The 20,288-nt window shown below is 42.7% G+C and overlaps 1 long non-coding RNA gene across 1 annotated transcript; it reads right to left on the bottom strand.

Annotated features, from left to right (window-relative positions):
• Nucleotides 1–6,835: 6,835 nt before the first annotated feature.
• On the bottom strand, nt 6,836–19,870 carry LOC104685453. The gene is made up of 4 exons (XR_751119.4): nt 19,788–19,870; nt 12,366–12,468; nt 11,849–12,091; nt 6,836–11,069 (listed from the first exon to the last, which is right to left on the bottom strand). It is a non-coding gene; the product is annotated as an uncharacterized LOC104685453 (long non-coding RNA).
• Between the last annotated feature and the right edge of the window lie 418 nt (nt 19,871–20,288).

The raw sequence follows: 20,288 nt of genomic DNA, 5'->3' as shown, positions 1-20,288 counted from the left end.
ACCTATGTATAGGGTGTAGTATATCAGTATTATCAGGCATGACTTTATTTTAGTAGAAACTTTACAATACAAATCTAATCTGATAGTTTTATATGATCTCTGGCTCTGGATGTTGGAAATAGGTTGCAGCTTGTGTTGTAATGGTTTTGTTTAACACAGCACATGGCTTTTCAAAAGCATTTGAGGGGTAACCTTTGCTCAGGATTTTGTTCTTACCCACAAATGGCCATTTTAATGATGACTCACAAGAAACTGTTTGAAATGTTTCAGAAACCTCTTGCCCTAACTTTGATATTCTTGTTTGAAGGTCAGCCTTTTAGAGGCAGTGAGCTGTGTTGCACTGTCTGAAGGATTCTGGAGAGAAACTTGCTTCTGAACAGGATTCAGAGTGGCTTAGGAGAAGAAAATATCTTCTCTTACCTGCTGCCTGTTGAGAACTGACCCTGCTGCAATTCATTTCTTGCTGCTCCTAATATACCCTCAAGGGAGACGAAGCCTTTGCTACAAGCCCGTCAGCAGAAAGTGGATCCACAGGGAACTTGGTTACATGGTACAGTCTGGGGCCCAGTTTAACTTTGCTTCATCTTTCTAGCAATCCCAGAACTCTTCAAAAATGTGGGTGGAGATCTATTACACATGCTTACTATGGTTACTCGCCATGAAAAACAGTATGAACGGCCAACACAGGCTCCAGGTGGTGGATCAGCATTAATCATAATAGACTCAGGGCAGAGGACTGGCAAGATACCATGAGAAATGGTAGTACATCCATCCCCTTGAATTCCATTTCCTCCCACAGGGGATAGGGATATGGAGGTAAGTGCCAGTGCCTGCATCTTCTGTTTCCAGCTATCATAAACCATGATCTGCTATGTGTTCATGTCCTTTTGTCTGCAGGAAAAGGGTGCATGACGCAACTCTCTGGTACAGTAGAGTTAGGAATCTGGGGATTTTGACAGCTTTCACAAAAAAATAATAAGGATCGAAGTCTGTCCTTCAAATTCATTTGGGTTTAATAGCAACAGCTTTTAGCAGTATTGCATGTTTGTCAGTACACTTGGCTAAAAAGCCATCTGGGTGATGAGCCAGAAAGCTCCATCTTTCTCCTCTTTCCTCTCCTCCTCTCTCATCTGTTACATATATATTTCTGCTCATCTAAACCTGCAAGGGAAATAGTGTGGATATGGAAGAGAAGCAGGAGTGTTCAATGTGTTTGCAGCACGCTCAGAGCAGGCCTGTTGAGTGAGATACAAGTGGTGAACCAACTAGCAGGAGAAGAAGTTCGGGCTTGTGGTTGGCCTTGCGGCCAAGCTCTTTAGCTGGCAGAGCAGCTGCAGAGGCAGCCAGGGCTGAGCTGGCTGTGAGGAGATGGGGAAGTACACGGGCTCTGGTCAGTGCCCAGCCCTCCCCCTTCCCTCAGTGCAGAGTTGTGTAGGGAGCTCTTTTGCTCAGAGGATGTTAGGACACAAGTGATGCCTCCACTGAACCACAGAGAGGAACAGCTACTGGAGTTGCTGAAATAGGGACTGTTAGATGCTGTGAGAGCTTACTGCACTTCTGGAGCATTTTCTGTACCCCATCCTCTTTCGCTGGAGGGCTGTCTCTCTTTCTGCATCTTACCACTCCCCACAGTGATTTCACTTCATTTTTGCTCCTTGTCTCTTCTGGTTTATCTTCATCTCTCCTGACCTATTTCTTCTTAAATCTTTCCTCATCAGTCATTTGTTTGTTTTGGTTCCACACCCCCCACTTTATCTAAAGCCTGCACAATTTGCTGGCTGTGGTACTGCCTTTTCTCCAGCCTTTCCTCAATTTTTTGTTTTGGCTGTGAGACCTCCAGGCAGGGCCTGCCTGCAGCTCTGTGTGCACAGAGCCTGGCGAGAGTGAAGGCACTACCCTTGCCGTAGTTCTTAGGCACTGATGTCGTAAGCAGAATTAACAGCAATTTGAGTGGATGCAATTGCCGGTGTGAGCACAGACGTACAATGCAACTGTGGGAAAGTTAAGTCTCATAGTGTCTGATCACTACCTGTAAAATAATATTTTTCTTCTAGTCTTTAAATAAGAATACATGGTTAAAACTAAATTGTATTTTTAAATCTCTTTCATCATGAATAATCTTCGTCATGGTTAGCAAGAAAAATTAGGTATCCAGTTTTTGAATAGTATATTTTAGGCTTACCTATCTGCTTCTCAGAAGTTACATGATTCTGCAGTGTGATGTACTGATTTGTCACTCATGCATCCACATCTGTACACAAACACATTCCCTTTTCAGTTCTGTTGCTGCTTCTCCTTTGGAGGATCCCACTGGAAAATAGCAAGAAATAGGCATCTGGGAAAAAACTGTTGCAAGTTTAATATCCTCCCACCAACTTGTGTCTTTTGTACCTGCACAGGGAGGGAAAGAATTGCAATGGCAACACATGGATATGCAGACATTTACATAGCTAGCACACTTCTAAACCAGAAACAAGGCAATGGTCACAGCTTGTTGCTATTATATGAGCCCACTCATACAGTAGTACAGTTTTACAGCTCATAGAGAAGTGCAATGAGAGTACTGCAGTGTATGATATAATCACACTTGCATAGCTCAAGGAAATATAATATGTCTTATTAATTATGGATCACAAATATATTTTGGGATCCTCTGATTAAAAGCAGTATTGAGATATAATGCATTTCAACAGCACTGTGCTAATTTGCATGGTTGACTGGAAGACCTTTTGCGGTCAAATTAATTTCGCTATTTATTAAGTTTACATATCCAGCACAGCAAGCCTCATGCATCACAAATTGCAATTCTTCAGTGTATTTTTACAACAGTATTATCTATTTTAATTATTTACAGTGCTTAATGACTTCCTAGTTATTCTCAGTAGCATCTGTTTTAAGAAAACCAGTGAAATCTTATTCATAGCGGCTGAAAGGGGTCAAGCATGTGGGAATGTTGGGTGGAGATGAAGTTAGAGGTCCCTTTCTTCTCTCACCTGCACACTGGCTGCTTGCCACTGCTGTCTAACTCAGCCTATTGTCTCTTCTCAGAAGTACTGGAAAAGCCCCTGAAACCAGCATTGTGGCTTAATTAGGGACTATTTAAAAGAGAGAGATGTTCCTGTTTGTATTGCATGGTGTGCAGAAGTGTGACTCGTTCTGTGCGCTTGTTGCTAAATTCTTGATAGTGGCCAAATAATAGATGAAAAGATGTTTTCTCTGTAAAGCAGGGTTTACAAGTTTGGAAACAAGGTCACCTTAAACTAAAAGCAAAGATCTTTAGTGTTTGACAGAAGGTAAATTTGCTCAAATGAGACAGATAAGGTTTCAGATGACACAGGTTTCAAATATCAAATTGTCAAGCAGATGTTAGTATAGAACATGCTTGCTGATAAATGAAAAAAATACCTTACAAACAAGCAACTTGGTGAACAAGAAAGTCTCCTAAGCATTTTGATATGACTGTCTCATGCTGGTGAAGGGCCTAGTCCTGGGAGGAACAGCTGTGGGAACTAGGGTTGTTTAGTCTGGAGAAAAGGAGGCTCAGGGGAGCCCTTATCACACTCTACAAATATCTGAAAGGAGGTTGTAGTGAGGTGGGAGTTGGTCTCTTCTCCCAAGTAACAAGTGATAGGACAAGAGGAAATGGCCTCAAGTTGCACCAGGGGATGTTTAGATTGGCTGTTAGGAAAAATTTCTTCACCAAATGGATTGTTAAGCATTGGAACAGGCTACCCAGGAAGTGGCTGAGTCACCATCCCTGGTGGTATTTAGAAGATGTGTAAATGTGGCACTTAGGGACATAATTTAGTGATGGACTTGGTAGTGTTGCATTTGTAGTTGGATTTGGTGATCTTAAAGGTCTTTTCCAACCTAAGTGATTCTCTGATTTTGTGTAGTTCCTCTTTCTTGGCCTGATGGATCTGAAATCCTCACCCTCAAGATTATCAGGAGACCATCTGGATTTCCTTTGAGACCAGCACATGGGATCTTTTTTTTTTCTGCCCAGCAGTGCAGCATCTCATCACTCCCTCTCACCAACAATCCTGGCAGTCCTGGATTTTGCATCTCTTGCTATTCCAGGCAGCGCAGGCATATATGCTTTGCACATGTGCCAAAGCCAATAGTTTTTGCTGTTTCCAGCATGTTGGTGGTTGACTTAATTTTCTCTCTGTTTAACACTTCACTGGCGTTTGGCGCTGAGAGCTTGTTGTACAGACCGCATCTCCTAGTACAGAGCAGGTAGCACGGGCTGTTTAACCTGTCCTTCCTCATGCTGGACAGACATCTCTTTTCTGGATGGGAATTCTTACCCTCTTCTGCTTTAATCAAGGCTCTGTGCTGATATATTACTCCTGCTTCCACCCACAGGGAAGTTGGTGCTTCCCTTGCCATTGGGCTCAGCTTGGTGGTTGGTTGCCTTGTGGCTATTGCTTGTCCTGAAGTCTAGTTATCTTGACAAAAACCAAATGCATATATAAAACAGAAAATAGACCATGCATGTCCACACTAATAATTTCAAACATCAGGCTTACCTAGGCCCTAAATCAAGTTAGGTCCAATCCTAGTCAAGTTGTTAGGAGACCATACACAGTCTATTAATGTTGCTGGCTATGTGGGTTCTCCTCTTTCTCCACCAAGAGACCATCCAAGTGGCTCTCACAGATAGTCTGTGGCCACTGAGCCTCTCCTGTAAAGATCAGAATCACAGAGTGGGTTGTATTGGAAGGGACCACAGTGGGTCATCAAGTCCAGCCTCCCTGCTAAACTTGTGCCACCCTAGAGCACATTGCACAGAATTGCATCCAGAGAGTTCTTGAATATCACCAGTGAGGGAGACTCCACAAACTCTCTGGAAACCTGTTCTAGTGCTCAGTCACCTGCACATTGAAGAAGTTCTTCCTCATATTGAGGGGGAATTTCCTGTACATCAGTTTCTGCCCATTGCCTCTTGTCCTGTTGCTAAGAAGAGCCTGGTCCATCTTCTTGGCACCCTCCCTTCAAATACTTATAGCATTTGGTGGAGTCTCCACTCAGTCACCTCTTCTTGTGGTTGAACAGGCCCAGCTCCCTCAGCCTTTCCTCATAAGGGAGATGCTCCAGTCCTTTAATCATGTTCATTGCCCTCTGCTGGACCTGCTCCAAGTGCTCCATGTCTCTCTTGTACTGAGAAGCTCAGAACTGGACACAGCACTCCAGGTGTGGCCTCACCAGGGCCGAGTAGAAGGCAGGATCATTTCCCTCGACCTGCTGGCATTGCTCTTCCTAATGCCCCTCGGGACACTACTGGCCTTCTTGGCTACAAGGACACATGTCATGGACAGCTTGTTGTTCACCAGCACTCCCAGGTCCTTCTCCACAGAGCTGCTTCCCAGCAGGTCATCCCAGCCTGTACCAGTGCCTGGGGTTATTCCTCCCCAGGTGCAGGACCCTGCATTTGCCTTTGTTAATTTCAAACTGTTCCTCTCTGCCCATCTCTCCAACCTGTTGAGGTCCCTCTGAAGGGCTGCAGAGCCCTCTGGGGTATTGCCACTCCTCCCAGCCTTGTGTCATCAGGGAACTTGCTGAGGAGACCTCTGCCCCTTCATCCAGGTCATTGATGAGTAAGTCGAACAATACTGGGCCCAGTATTTAACTTTGTCAGATACCACTAGTCTCAGGAGACTTGAGAGAGATCTGTAAGACTAGGAACAGTTCTAAACAAGGTATATGAGTGTGCTTGTGATAGAGCTTAAGCATGCCATGCAGTCTGAACCTCAGCCTATTTTGGGGGGCACTGCAGAAAAGCTGGGATTTTCAAATTAAACTCAAGTCCAGCATAGCTCTACTTTTGCATCCCAGATTAACCTGCTGCAGCTCTCACCTTCTTTCTTGTTAGCACAACTGTTTATATTTTGGGTGTATGAAGGGGAACAGCCAGTATCTTGTTTTACTGTAGTGTGAGGAAAATCTATTTAAGTGTCTGAGGAAGGAACTGCTGGTTGCAGGTGTTCATGAGAGATGTGTTCCTCTTCGCCCCTGCGCCCCTGGAGGGGAATTCAGCAAAAAGGACCTGCATGTGGATCACAGTCCCTGACTTCCCCAAAGCTATATAAACATAGCACAGACGCTGGTGGGCCCTGGTGTGCTGAGGATGTGTCCCCTGGTAGAAAAGAAAAGAGGCTTAGATGATGTGCTCTGTTTATGTATGTTAACCTGTGAAATTTTTACCCTTTTTCTTCATACATAGTTTGTGCTGGATGTTTGTGATTCACATCTAAGGATTCTTTCAATTTATGACTTGTTTACTGAAATTTTCAAGACAATGAGCAGCAAATAATAATAGGCGAATAATGAATGTATAACAGGTAGTAGTCCAGCATGCTTATCACCTACAGACTGCTGGCATCTTGCTGGCTGTAATCTGTCCTCTTTAACTCTGACCTGGTAAAACCCTTGAACACATTTAGAAATGTATGAATAATTAACTAAAAATACCTATTGTTGCTTTCTTGAAATTAGACATGTCACTAGTTCCCTGTGCAGATGATGTGTTTACTCTCATGCTTATGAGCAATGCATCAGGCATCACTCTTTCACATACTCACAGAAATGCTTTATCGCTGGTGAAATATGTCACCTTCTTCCTTGAGCTGAATGTTTCATTCCTCTTGCTCACAGATCTAATACCACAGTGAATTAAATGTTTTGATGAATCAGGACTGAAATCTACAGTGAATATGATTGCTTAAAAATAATTCCACCAGACGTAGTTTGGAGATGTCATTTTTTGTGGGCACGTATGCTCAATGTATGGGTATATAAAGCAGCGTGTGGGAATGCGATGCTATTTAACTCGTAAATGGAGAGCAGAACTTTATTGGTCACAGTCAATATTTGTTCAGGGAAAAGGAGTGTAGGTGAGAGCAATCCATATGAAAAGAAAGCAGGTTAGTACTCAGAACACTGAAAATATTGTTCAAGGACAGTTTATCCTTGTGGAAAATATGACCCCCTGTTAAGCTGCTGAGTCTGTTTGCAGATCTTTTCAAAAGAGAGTCCTTGCATTTGCCATTTTAGTTTGTTTTGGCTGTTGGTGTCCAAACTACATTCCTAGCAAATTGCATGAAGTGCTTATTCCATTATTTCTATTGTTATGTTTCTCAATAGAATGTGGTTATCTTTAGCTAGTGTCATGCTTTAGTACATTAGCACTGAAATGCACTGATATTGCAAAGAGAGTGTGAGGCAGCTGACATTGAACCTTGTACCTTGTACCTTGCCTCTGAAGATTCCTAAACCAGAGGTTGCTTTCAGCTTAAAATGAAGAAAGAATATTTGCATTTCTTTATAACCTGGTCGTCTCCCCTTGTGAAACTTTGACCTGCGCCTGTTCATATATGTTCTGCTCAAACTCTGTCCAGGTGCTGGGATGTGCTTGATTGGTCCTAACTGGTTTTTGGATGAGAGGTGCTCTAATCTGCTCTGAATTTTTATTTTGCATGGCTTCAGTTTTCACATAATGAGCCAGTTTTATCTGTCATGTGCACAGTTCTGCTTTCTTTACGTCCCAGTTCATAATTTTGTTACATGCCTTTTGTCCATAGAAAATAAAGGAATCACGGAACTGAAATTGAATTAGACTCAAAACGTGCTTGAGTTTCCTGTTTTTCTTGTATTAAAATACTTTTTTTATTGAGACCCATCATGCGGCAGTTTCCTAACCACAACCACAGGGACTGCAAGAACACACTGAGTTCTGCCACACAGCACAGGGAAAGGGGCAGACCTGGAAGTGGGCTGGGGATGTGCTGGGCAGAGCAGTGTGGGGGGGACGCTGTCCTGCTGCACTGGCAGCTGCCCTGCTGCTGCTGGACAAACGAGTTATTTTTGTCCTGGACACTGGCAATGACTAGGTTTGTGGTTCACCCCTTGTCCAAGTCAGATGTCATCTTTCTCTTTCATCCTCCTTCCCTGCTGTTTTTTCTGCTGCCCATTCTTTTCTCTCATCTCATCTTTTTTTTCCTATGCTGTTCCACTCCTCCTTCTTTCACTCTGTCCTCATTTTTTCTCCTTTGTTAGCCAAACAGACCTACTGAAATATAAAGCCTGACCTCTCTTAAAGAGGGAGGATGTCCTTTCTCTTTTTAAATTATGCACCTGTCTAGATGTTTTTGTCATGTAATTGCTATAGTCACTATTGGGAACACAGATAGCCCCTTTAAGACAACCACTAAAAGCCTTTTGATTTAAAATTATGTTTTCAGTTTTGTGGCCTTTCTGTGCTTCTGGTAGTATCTTTCTGCAAAGCTTAAGTGGAGAGACAAAAGAAAGCAATGCAAGACCTGCCTCCAGCAATATTTCCACAGCCCTGTTACTGGGGAGGGCTGCTCACACTGCAGTCACTGCTAGTAGAGCTCGTCGCTGAGTACAAAATACATTCAAAAGTTACTTTATTATAAGATTAACAGCTCTATCGTGAAAACCAGCAACATTCCCAGGCTTGTGGGAATCAATTCTACTGCATTCTAGCCCAGGATGTCCTTTTGACACTTTTTTTTTTCCTGTGGAAACACTCATAAATTTGGCCATGGTACTTGGAGATGAGTTAGACCCTTTTGATTACAGCCCTTTTGAATCCACCCTCTCTCCTTCCTTTGTTCCAAGAAGGAGGTGCTCTGTCTCTTGAGTCTTATGTCCCTTAGTAAACTAAGGGATATTTTAGATATCTTACTGTTTGTTTTGGATTAAGTGGTGCTGTTTAGGGAGTAATGTTCTTTTTGGTGTGAATGGGAGCAGTGGAATTTGTAGTTCCTGTGACAAGAAAAAAGATATTTTCACAATAGATAAAGAAGCAATTTTTTTTTATATGTAGGAGAGAGAGGCATGGTATAAGATCAGAATTTTGGAAACCTCCCAGTTTAAGGGAGCTGTGATTTGGGCATTGATAAAAACCCCTATTCTTAATGGTAAAAAACCCCAGAAATGTGAATATGTTAAATTTGCGGTGATTTTACTTGTATGGACAAATTATTTAAAGCAGATTAATCAGATCCTTAATTTAGACACTAATTTGATGATCTGCCCAACAATGAAAAAAAGACTGTTGACTATCCATTATCTCACACAGAAGACAAACACAGTGTTATTGAAATGACTTACATACTTTCTGAAGTAAAATATTAATGCACGCATGCCTGTCCTAAGTTTCAGCCCATCACTAAAGCTCTGTGGTCTTCTTACATTAACATTTTGGTCTATTTTACTATGCATAGCAAAATAAAACTATGTTACACAATTAGACAAAACACCCTTGTTGTGATGAATAGTCACTTTCTGAAGGTACTGAATGCAACCTTTAATTAGTATTTCATCTGTGGCCAGGGGTCGTACCTTGAATAAGCCCTAATAATATTGCCAGCTTCCAGTTTTCTTAGACATGTAGTTTTGAGTCTATTTGCTTGTTTGCGGTCATGTCTAAAATTAACTATTTGAGTTATAAACCTAAGAAAACAAAGAGGAGTATAATCTCATAATGGCACACAGAAGTGGGGCCTGCACCAGATATTTCAATGTGCTCTCTCTCCTTATTATATTTACACCATGTCTTCCTTATTTGCTTTTAATATGGGCCATCAGTTTTCTCCTTAAAAGCCTCAGTCTGAAGGCTATGCGTGTCGACCGTACCTGCTGTTATGGGGGTCTTTTCTACCAGCACTGTTTTCCTCTGCTGTCAGATCTCCCCCACCTACCCATTCCTCCTGCTTAAGGCCTGTTTGACACTGTTGTAATGATTCCCCTTGGGAGATGTACAATTGGATTTCTAAGTTCCTGCACGGCTCCTGCTTTTTAATGTTTGCTCCTGAGTCAGCACTGTATGCACAACTGGCTGGGATAGAGTAAAAATTTGAATAAATATCTGTTCTGTTTTCTGGATTGTATTGCTGTTTGGTTGCAGAGAAGAAATGTGCCTCTGAAATGCTTCAGGAATCTTACATTCTCACATACAATTAGGTTGTAATATTTTGGATGCCTATCTTTCTATTTCCTAATCTTAGTAGTTCCTAATGATTTTTGTTAGAAGTAGCCTGATTTTCACCAAAGCTTTATCGTTAAATACAATGGATGATGGATTTTTTTATCACGCAGCAGCACCCTTGATGGACAGTACAGGCTCTGCTCCAAGTTACATTTGGTCATAAAATATGTGGCAGTGTGAGACTAAACTTGTATGCTGTTAGAACAATGATCTCATAGCTAGACACTGGGGTAAAATTAGCTTTGGTCAAATTTACATTTTAGAGCAAAGATGAATGCTTGTCCCCTGTGTCCTAAGAAAGGGAAGGTTATTTCAGGGAATCTCAGGATTCCTCAAATGCTTCTGGAGTTCAGAATCAAATTATTGCTTTCCTATAAACAGTCTGGGTGTTAATGTTTTTTCTGCTTCAGCCAGCCATGATGGGTTCAGCTCTTCTGTACACACAGGCTTGTATCCTTACATGTTGATAATTCTCATTTTGTCATATACTGTGGCAGAGAGTGATGCAATCTATCAGAACCTCTGAGCAATTATCTTCTTTTGGGCTGCATATCCTTAGTAGTCTGGGTAGCAATTACCCAATCTGAATATTTGGCAACTAGTTTGTAATTCCTGTGGAGAAAGCATATGCAAGCCTGGCTCTGACCTGATTAACTTTCTTAGTTCCATGACTTTACCATGCAGTACTGAACACCTAAGGGGAACTAGCATGTTCCCAGGTACTTGTGTCCTGAACAACATCAGTGAATGCTAATCACCCCTTCTGGATTTGGTGCTCCCTTTCATCTTGGGCTGGCTACATCCCAGGTGGGTGCAGCTTCTGGCAGCATGCCCTACAACGTGGGTGTTGCTCTCAGAACAGAAGCAGAGGACTGCCAGATGTCCAGTGTCACCTGCCTGAAGGAAATTTTCCTTCCAAATCTCTGGGTGGATTGTTTCACCAGGTGACTGTGCTTGTTGTTGTGGTCTGCTGATGTGACCATGTGACAAAAGGCACTGCTGGCTTCCGTGTTCAAGGGAAGTGGAATTTAACTTGCTCAGTTGTATTTTGCAGCTGCAAAGAAGGAAAAAAATAGAAGTAAGAGTACAGTACAGGATGGACTAACATATGTCTTATTTCCTGCATTCTGGCAGCACTCTTAGGGAGGAGGGACATAGCACCCTGGCAGTGACTATGGCCCAAATCCTCATGAGTTCAAGAGCTGCAGTCAGGAGTGTACAGGAAGCTCAAATATTAGGATCATTTTAATCCTTAGGTGACTAAGAACCTTGCGTACAGAAGGCTGTTCAGTTCATAGTAAATCATGTTCATTTAATGATGTTCCCTTTTCCTGCTTTTTAGGGGTTGTTGTAGATGGTCTTATAGTTACCTAACTATTTCTCAGCTTTTTTGGACAAGCTTATCCTGTGCTCGCTTGCATGCTGCCAGACTTAAGTGAGATAGAAACATTGCTTGAGGACTAATTTCCTGCAACATCACCTTCTCATTCAAGGCTCCAGACTTTTCACACAAAAATATATTCAATGTCACTGATATGAAAGGGTCTGGGATGGTTCAGTGTGTTCCTTTCCTCAGCCAACCACATCTGTCTGTTGTGTTCAATAGAAGGAGTAGTTGTTCTTGACTCATCAAAAGGAATAGCTTATGTTATTTTGAGCTGGGTTGTCAAAGATGGCCCTTGACAAGACTTGAACTCATTCTCCCTGTGCTTAGTGGGGTGGTTTAACTGCTCATCTCCAGACAATAAATCTGGTAGTCAGAGGCACAACAAGGAGGTACAAGGAAGTTCTTTTAATCTTCACGAAACTTCATGGGTGAGGTCAAGTTCTTACCCTATGATTCACCAGCAGATTTCATCAGGTTTAAGAGGTGAACATCAGCTCCCTCGTACTGCTTTGTCAGTTCCCACATATCAGCATTCCTCTCCATCATGGCATAAGGGAAATGGATGTGACTCACACTTGACAGGTTTCAGGTAAAGCGGACATCAGAACATAAGAGACGTTGAAGGTTGTGACAGTGCTACAAGTGGTGGGTCAGTTCTCTCCTTAGGGAATGTGCTTAACTCCCTCAGACTATTCCAGAAAAGATCAAAAAAGAACAAAAAAAGAAAGATAGTGAGGGAAGGAAAAGGTGCTCCTATTTCTTGTGGCATTACTACACAAAGCTGAGCTGCCAGTTTAGTTAAGATCTGCAGAGAGATTGTGGTTAGTACTGGTGGTTGACTGGGTGCCACTGCATTCCTTGCAGTGGGACTCAGGCCAACACCATTACACCATCAACTCTGAAGGGATCACCAGTAGCACAGATTGCCAACAGGACAGGAAAATACAGCAGAATTTTTGATACCTAGAAAAGGTGAGCTTTACTGACAGTCTAGCTGTTCTCTCCACCACCATGACCATCCCGGAAATATTTAAGTGTCAGCATGCCTGTTTGCAGTCTTTTCAGCCTGTAATAGAAAAGTTGCTGTCAAAAGTAGAGAATGTAAATATTTGTGAACTTTTATAGTTTGGCATTTTTTTCTTTTTGTTTTTAAACTATAAATTCCCTCACTTCCTTTCTTCCTTGTTTTTAGCAATAGGCTGTGGGTCATCAGTATCAATAATTCAGATCTCTCTCATGACACACCTAAACTAAATTGTCAATAGGAGGTGTTGTAGGAGATTCACACATCATTCCAGCAACTGTAATATCTGTTGGGAAATGCAAAAACACCAGGTGCATAGCTGCTGGATAGTGTTTCCATTTACTTTACCTGGGGCTTTTCTGTAACATACAGCAATGTACGTCACATGCAGAAAAAAAAGTAGGTGGAAGGTTCTTTCCAAACCACATTGACTGAAAGAATGTATGTGTAAGGTAAGCTGTCTGCTGACATGCTCATGTGTTCTGCAGAGGAAAGGGTTACCTTGTCAAGGAAGTCTTCCTGGTGCAGGTGTGCATCCTAGCAGATTCATTCAGAGACTGAGAGACGAGAATGAGCCCTCCCTCAACTGACATGTACAAACAGCATTTTACCCATTTGTCTCCTAGGGCATTTGCTAGCTGTCTTGTTAATCTTTTACTCCAACTCAGACATATGTATTGATGGGAAAACAAACCATAGACCACAGACCCCCTGCCTTGCATTCCTCACCTCCTCAAAATAACACTCACCATAGAAGCATGCAGACAGCACCCACAGCTCAGTGGGTTTGTAGCTGCATTTCCTTGCACTTCTAAAGCACCTCTTCCACTACTGTACTCATAAGCTCTTCTTTTTACTAATTATTTATACTGTTGAGTAACTACCTATGCCCTGCAGTCCATCACATCCCCTTCCTCATTTGCATTTTGCAGGTATATGATTCCTTCTGTACCTCTGACTTAAAGGTGGCTGAGAAACTGGGACTGGAATCTCTTCGTTTTAACACTAGGTCACAGTGTGCTCCATGCACCTCTTGCCGACCTTCTGGAGGCTTTAAAAGCACCATTAATTTTACTTTCTTCTAATAGAGCAACAAAAATTTAGGATCCAATCCTCAGCTGGTTGAATTGTTTTTAACTTTATTAAGAGGGCATAGGAAACTTGTGAGCCAGATCCAGTAGCAGAGTAGAGAAAGGGAGAAAGGGAAGTAATTTCAGGAACAGAAATATCTGTAAAGTTTAATCTTCAGTTATCTTGCTACTGTCTTCATCATCATCTGGTCCCAAAAGACTTTGTGAGCTAAACAGTCAGGTTAGCTCAGTACTGAAATAAAAGAGCCTGGAGGTGTTGTCTTGGTGGTGTGAAATAGTGACCTATCTTACCCAAGCAAGCAGATTCTTTTGCCTCTTGCATCATTGCATTCTCTGAGACTTTCTTGCATGTTTGCCTTCAAGCTTGCCAGGCTGATTGGTTGGGATTAGTGGCAGAGGTTTTCCAATGTTAATTTTATTTTTAATAGCATTTATTTTCTCCAACAAAGCTATGCATACTCACATGTTGCATCTCATTTTAAGTGAGCTCAGAATTTCTTTAAATAGTAATGATTTGAAAAGGACAACACCCTCAAATTCCTGTAAGAATATTGTTTATAAATATTTGTATTTTGCATCTCTGTAAATGAGAATTACCAAAGCAGAACAAGGATTTCTTTTCAGTTCTCTTTAATCTTAGAGCTATGCTTTGTACTGTATGACATGGAATTGACCTTCATGGGACTGGATCCAGTCAGAATTCATATCTCACTCAAATACACATTTGTACATTGTTTAGGGTGTTTGGTCAGGAAGTTTTAGCCTTTCTGTTTCAAATATGAAATATTTCTAGTGTTTAGTCTCAGTAAAATCCACAGAAACTCCAGTAGGCTCTGTAATAATTTCTTCAAGTGAGAATGTACCCTTCAATAGGAATTTAGGTTTGATACAGTGGTAGAACTTGTCCTCTCCATTTAATTTTTTCCTAAATATTTTTGTTTTTAGCTTCTAGGTTCCCATTGCAAAAAAATTCACAAAAAACTTTTTGTAGCACCTAGCACAAGGACACTGGGATCATAGCTTGTTTTGTAATACAAATCACCACTTAAAAGTAAAATAAGAAATAAGCTGTACAGAGTATTGACTCCTTCAAGAGGTAGTCAGAGGTTTGTAATAGCTGGTTCAGTTGACAGCCCAGGAAAGGGAAGTTCTGGAAGCCAGTGTTGGGGATAATGGTGTGACCTTTGCTGCTAGAGCCTTCAAAACTGAAGTAAAAGCAAGTGCTTCCCTCTGTAATTCAGTTGTCAGTCCTGCACCATCCTTAGTCCTGATGTGGAGGTCTGTCACAAAGCCAACTCCTGCTGAGCTGGTAGCAGTATTTGGGAACTAGTAGGAAATAGCCGTTGTACTTGGAGACAAACAGGTAAATTATGAAGTTGTTATTATTATAGATATAACAACAAGTCTGTAATAATCTGGGACAGATCTGAGTTTATAAACCCATCCTGAAAATTACATCAGTCCGTCTTTAACCCTGGGTTCACTGAAGACATTGAAGTTCAACATGTAGGTTAAAGTGAAAAATGCATTCAGTGTTGGCTTTTGCATAGACTAATTTGTTGGCTGGAAAGCAGTAAAGCTAGAGAGAAGGCTGAAAAGCTAGTGAAAGTGCTGTGGCAACTCACTGGAAATTTCTAAGTCCCTGGTGGAGAGACTACATCCAATTGCTGTTACTTCTCATACACTTAGATCAATGGGTAATTCTTCGGGGAGTGGCATCATTGTTTTGTTCTGAATTGTTTTCGTGGTTGGTCCGTGACCATGCCTCCTGGGCTGAAAGATATTACAATAGAGATGGATCCTCTCCACCTTTGCAAGTGAATTGAGAAGGCCAGGTCTGGCTGCTGTGCCTTGGGTGAGCTGTGGGAGCAACTCCCATGCCTACCTCCCTGTTATCCTGCTTACGAGGGTGCTGGAATGCAAAGGAGATGAAATGCCAGAGCATCTGCCAGCCTGTCCTGCCTGGCTGAGTTTCATTGTTCTTTAAATTTCATCCAGTATTTCATTCAGGGAACAGTAACGCAAAACTCAGCATCCTAGATGATTTCTTGCTCTCTTTCTTGGCCTCCATGCCCTTGCTGGGGTCAGTATCCTCCAGATATCCACAGCCGATCACGCTCTCCTGCCTTCCCTCTCTGTTCCCCCAGCAGCTTGCTGTCCTTCAGCCAGGTTACACATATTTTTTCAATCCCGGTTGTTCATGGTCTCTGAGCACAAGGCTTAGTGGAGTGCTGTGCTGCCAGTGCTGTGAGACGCCCCAAAGGGAGCCTGGCTGTGGCTCTGCTGTTTTCACACCTCTGCACAGATGGACCCAGCTCCCCTCCCCGGCGCCCCTGCGGGCGCCCTGCCCACCCTTGGCCTCTGCTGTCAGAATGACTTTGGCAACTGCCACTGCTGGATTGCATCACCGTGCATGGCTCCCAGGTGGCTGCAGCTTTCAAACTCGCCTATCAGCCTCTCTATCTGCTATTAGCTTCTTATCTTGCCTGTCTATCCGGGGTATTGACTTCTGGGCTGCTTTTGCAGTTTTAATTGCAGTTTGGGCACGGCAGCACTGGGATGTAGGTGCTAGGTCAGCAAACAAATCCCGTGGTTGTTCAGGCTTGGACCACACTTCCACGGCACTGCTGCAGGAAATGGAGGTTCAGCAGGCTGAAGAGCACGGGAAGTAAAGCAAGTGCAGCATCTACTCGCGTGCCTCAGAAACTGCTCAGGGAAGGGAGCACCACTGCGAGCAGGCACCAGCGCGGAGACGCCAGCTTCCCCCCCGTGATTTATACGGGGTTTATAGTGGGGTGGGGCCAAATAGGGCCGGTAGGAAGCAGCTCATAGAGTTATGTGGGATTAGTGAGGAGTAGACAGAGGCAACGCAGGACCGGGCAGGGGGCCTGCTCGTGGGACGGCTCAGCCACAGAGGCAGCTGGCACCGGAGTGCTGATAAGGAGGAGAAACAGATGGCCATGCAAGCCCTTACACATGCCTTCCTGGTAGGCCTGCTGAAGGCTGGTCCACATCCCTTATTCCCCAAACAAAAATACATCTTTTCCTTTCCCTTGTTTGAAGATTTCATGTGGCTCTTTAAAGTTTGCTGCCATAAACATGCTCTTGAAGTCTTAGCCCAGTATGTTGCTGCCACTTGTGAATGGCACAGGATCAGTCCCATTCATGCCTCTACCACGCTGTTGTGACATGGTTATAGAGCCCTTTATTTAGTGCAGCAAGTCTGCAAAATTAAAGAAAATTAGGAAAAATGACAAAAGAAGGAGAGATAGCAATTATGTAAAATACCCCAAAACCAATTCCAGAATTGGCCTTGATACTGAGGGAAGCATGCAGCAACTCCTAGGTGTGCAGAAGGTAACGTGACAGACTGCTAAGTGGAACTTGTTGAAGATGTGTTCTGTATCGTGGAGGTAGGAGTAGTGCAGTGGGATGTGGCAGTTTCTGTGGAAGCCTTTTGGCTGTATGGCAGAGGGGGAATGCTTTTGGCTGTATGGCAGAGAGCAGAATACAGGGCAGAAGGTGAGCAGAGCCCAGATAGTGCCTAGGTACTGGAGGCAAAGCTGCAGCATTTGGTATCCTCTTCCTACTGCAGTTCATTGCTTGCAGGCTTGTGTTATGCAGCTCTGTCTATTCTCCATTACTACAGAGCCACCATGGGGATGAGGTTTGGAAAAAGCACAGAATGTTTCTAGTAGTGCAGATGTTTTCAATGAATTCACCCTTCAGAACTGAAAGCGAAGGAGGCCTGGAAGGGGAAGAGTGTTTGTAGTGAAAAATATTCGGCTCATCCATATGTAGACCCAATGTGAGCCTGGAAGACACTGAGTGCTCCCTGTGAAGTGACAAGTGCCCTCAGTCTTCACTGAAGTTCTGCTGAAGGCAGTGGGTATGTCTGCATAGCAGTGGCAGCAATGACTGCTTTTTGGCTGGGTAAATTAGCCTTTGTGGCTGCGCTTCGGCTCCTACAGTATGCACGCTTCAGTATCTCTTTAGAGGCTTGTCTGATGAAAAGGGAAAACATTCAGCATCTTGCCAGATCAGGGCCTGGATTTTGAAATGTTTTTGTAGGTTAAAATGAGAATGCATATGCATGGGCTTGTTTTCAGGCGAGCTGAGCACTTGTAGCTTACAGAGTTGGGTGTAAATTTTAGATGTTCTGAGTCTCCAGAAATCACTCTCAGAACACTTTTTCTGCTGATACTATCCTTATTGCCCTTACCTCCACCTCCTCTGCTGTTATACAGTATTTTAGCTGAGTAACTGTACTATTTAAAGCATTTATGATACCATTTGTTTGGGAAACAGTATAAATCTGCTCTATCCTATTTAGGAGTTTGCACTGCTACTCAGCAATGTAAGCTCCTGAGTGACTTCCATGTAAAATCAATCAACGATAGTGAAACCTAGTGGAAGGGCTGTGAATGCCACTCAAAATAAGGCTCCCTTTCCTCCACAATGGCTCTGTCTCAGCCAGCGAACTGGAGTCTGGCCTGTTTCACTCACCATGTGTAAATTTGAGTACAAATTTACTCTTTTAACATCTTACCAAAAAAGGTCCCATGACCCATTCCCCACAGCTTTCACATTTTAGAGAAGTGATAGAGATGGAAAATTTGTGTGAGGACCCTTGCCACTGTAATATCTCAAATGGTAACATAATTCTGTAGAGTATCATCAATTGTAATCTTATATGATCAGGCTTTCTACAATATTTCTGGAAATATTTAAAAGGTGCCGATGTACATACAAAAAGGTGGGTACGGTTTTAGGTCTATCTATCAGTCCTTTTGATGCCCTCCCTCCTTATCCCGACATCTGTTTCCAAGAATGTCATACCTGGAAAGAATCATTTCAAATTAATTCAATTTGTTTCAAAGCAGCCTAAGCTTCATCCCTCACAGGGGCCACTCAATCATATTACTGCTCCTGTGAAACTCCTAATGGGACACAAAACAAGTAAAAGTAGATTCAGGTGATCTCACATATTAAACATACTAATTAAATCTGGCAGCAAAATGACTTTGTGAATTTCCTTTAATCCTGTTTTTAAATTAGGCCATATGTATTTTGGCTTTAGATTTCCCATGCTGTCTTTCTACGAACTTCCTTTTAACCATGTCCTGTGGCCAGTTCACATCCAATTGTTTGAAAATCAGTCTTAGGTGATAACTGGATCATTACATATGAAGTGTCTAATTCTGCTTTCAAATCGACCTGTTCCTTTGAAAAAGTTAATGAATATCTCACATGAGAGGTTTGAAGCTGAACTGATCTGACTGTCCCCGTTAAAAACCCAAACGTGCTGGATCTCTGTGTTTTACGACAAATGTTTCCCAGAGGAAAACTAGCTTTAGGAAAATGGGGATTCTTGCTTTAAATCAGCAGTAGTTTTCACTTTGCTACTTTATAGCATTGCCCGTGGGGAATATGGTCTTATTGATATGTTTTGCAGTGACATGCTGACTAACAAGATTAACAAGGGACATACTGACTAACAAGGGCTTCTTCCTGCAGTCCTCTTCTGTACAGTCTTGGTATATAACCCACCCTGTAGGAAGTTTGGTTCGCAGTTCAAGGAAGTCTATGTTTTTAGCCAAAATGTTACTGTTCGGTATCTACTTGAATAAATATTCAGCCCTGATGGGTGCACTCCTGTGTTGTACACATTTTAACTTCACAAAGCCAAAGCTCCCTGTGGCACCCAGGATACATGGTGGTACCTGAATGGACCCTTTTAGGGGATGGGAGGAAATTCTCTGTTACTTCTGGGGCCCAGAGCATGGATGACACTTTCATGTCTCATGCTTCCTGTAGAACACTATGCTTTTTATCTATTTCAGGTGGGGTGTGGGGGTGTGGGTGTGACAGCGAAAATGTTCACAGTGTTCACAGGCCGTTCTGGGCAGAACATCTATTTATGTGATTTTGGAGGGACTGGACTCGGTGAGCTAGGTGGCCCTGCTCCTCCTCATTGTATGCTGCACTCTCCTGACTGCACCAGTGACATAAATATGTGATAAATAATACAATCTACAGTAGTGCTGCTTTCACATAATAGCTATGGCAGCAAAATTCATTCCTGGAGCCAACCACTTAGTGGGTGTAACCTGCTACAGCTCTGTCAAGTTACGCAGGACTCCATCCATTCGCTGCAGCAGCAGATTTGGCCACTTTTGTTCCATCAAGGATTAGTGGATGGGAAATTTACCTAGACATGCACACAGACACAGCAGTGCCCACCCAGAGAACATAGCAGCATGGACTCACCAGGGCTCCTGTTTTGCTGGGATGACAATCTGGTCTGCTGGGAGTGAGTTTGTGTCAGCACAGTTCTCTTGATCTCTCTGCACTTAGTGACTCCTCCCTTGGGCAGTTGGAAAGCAATGAAATGCTGCCAGTGATACACGTGTTTGTGGGTGTGCAGACGTGCACATAGTGCAGAGAAAATAAGTGGCACTGTTGAATAAACGTCCTATCTGCAGAGGTGTGAGGTAGTCGCATTACTCAGAAGTGTGCTGAAATGATTGATGCTAAAAATGTTATACCGCTGTACTTCACACAGTGCACATTAAAGGAAAGCCAAGTCAGGGCATATTAAATTTTATTGAGAGTGGGTTTTGCAACTTTTTAAGAGGCCATGTGCCATGCTTCCTTTTTTAGGATCCAACTACCAAAATTAAAACCACTAAATCTTTCTAAAAATAATCTGAGAAAAACTTTCCCCTATGTGAAAATGAAGCATGTTAATGTCCTCGTGTGCCTTGATTT

Source organism: Corvus cornix, chromosome 3, assembly GCF_000738735.6.
Source record: "Corvus cornix cornix isolate S_Up_H32 chromosome 3, ASM73873v5, whole genome shotgun sequence".
NCBI lineage: Eukaryota > Metazoa > Chordata > Aves > Passeriformes > Corvidae > Corvus > Corvus cornix.
This window is presented reverse-complemented; position numbering and strand designations above follow the sequence as displayed.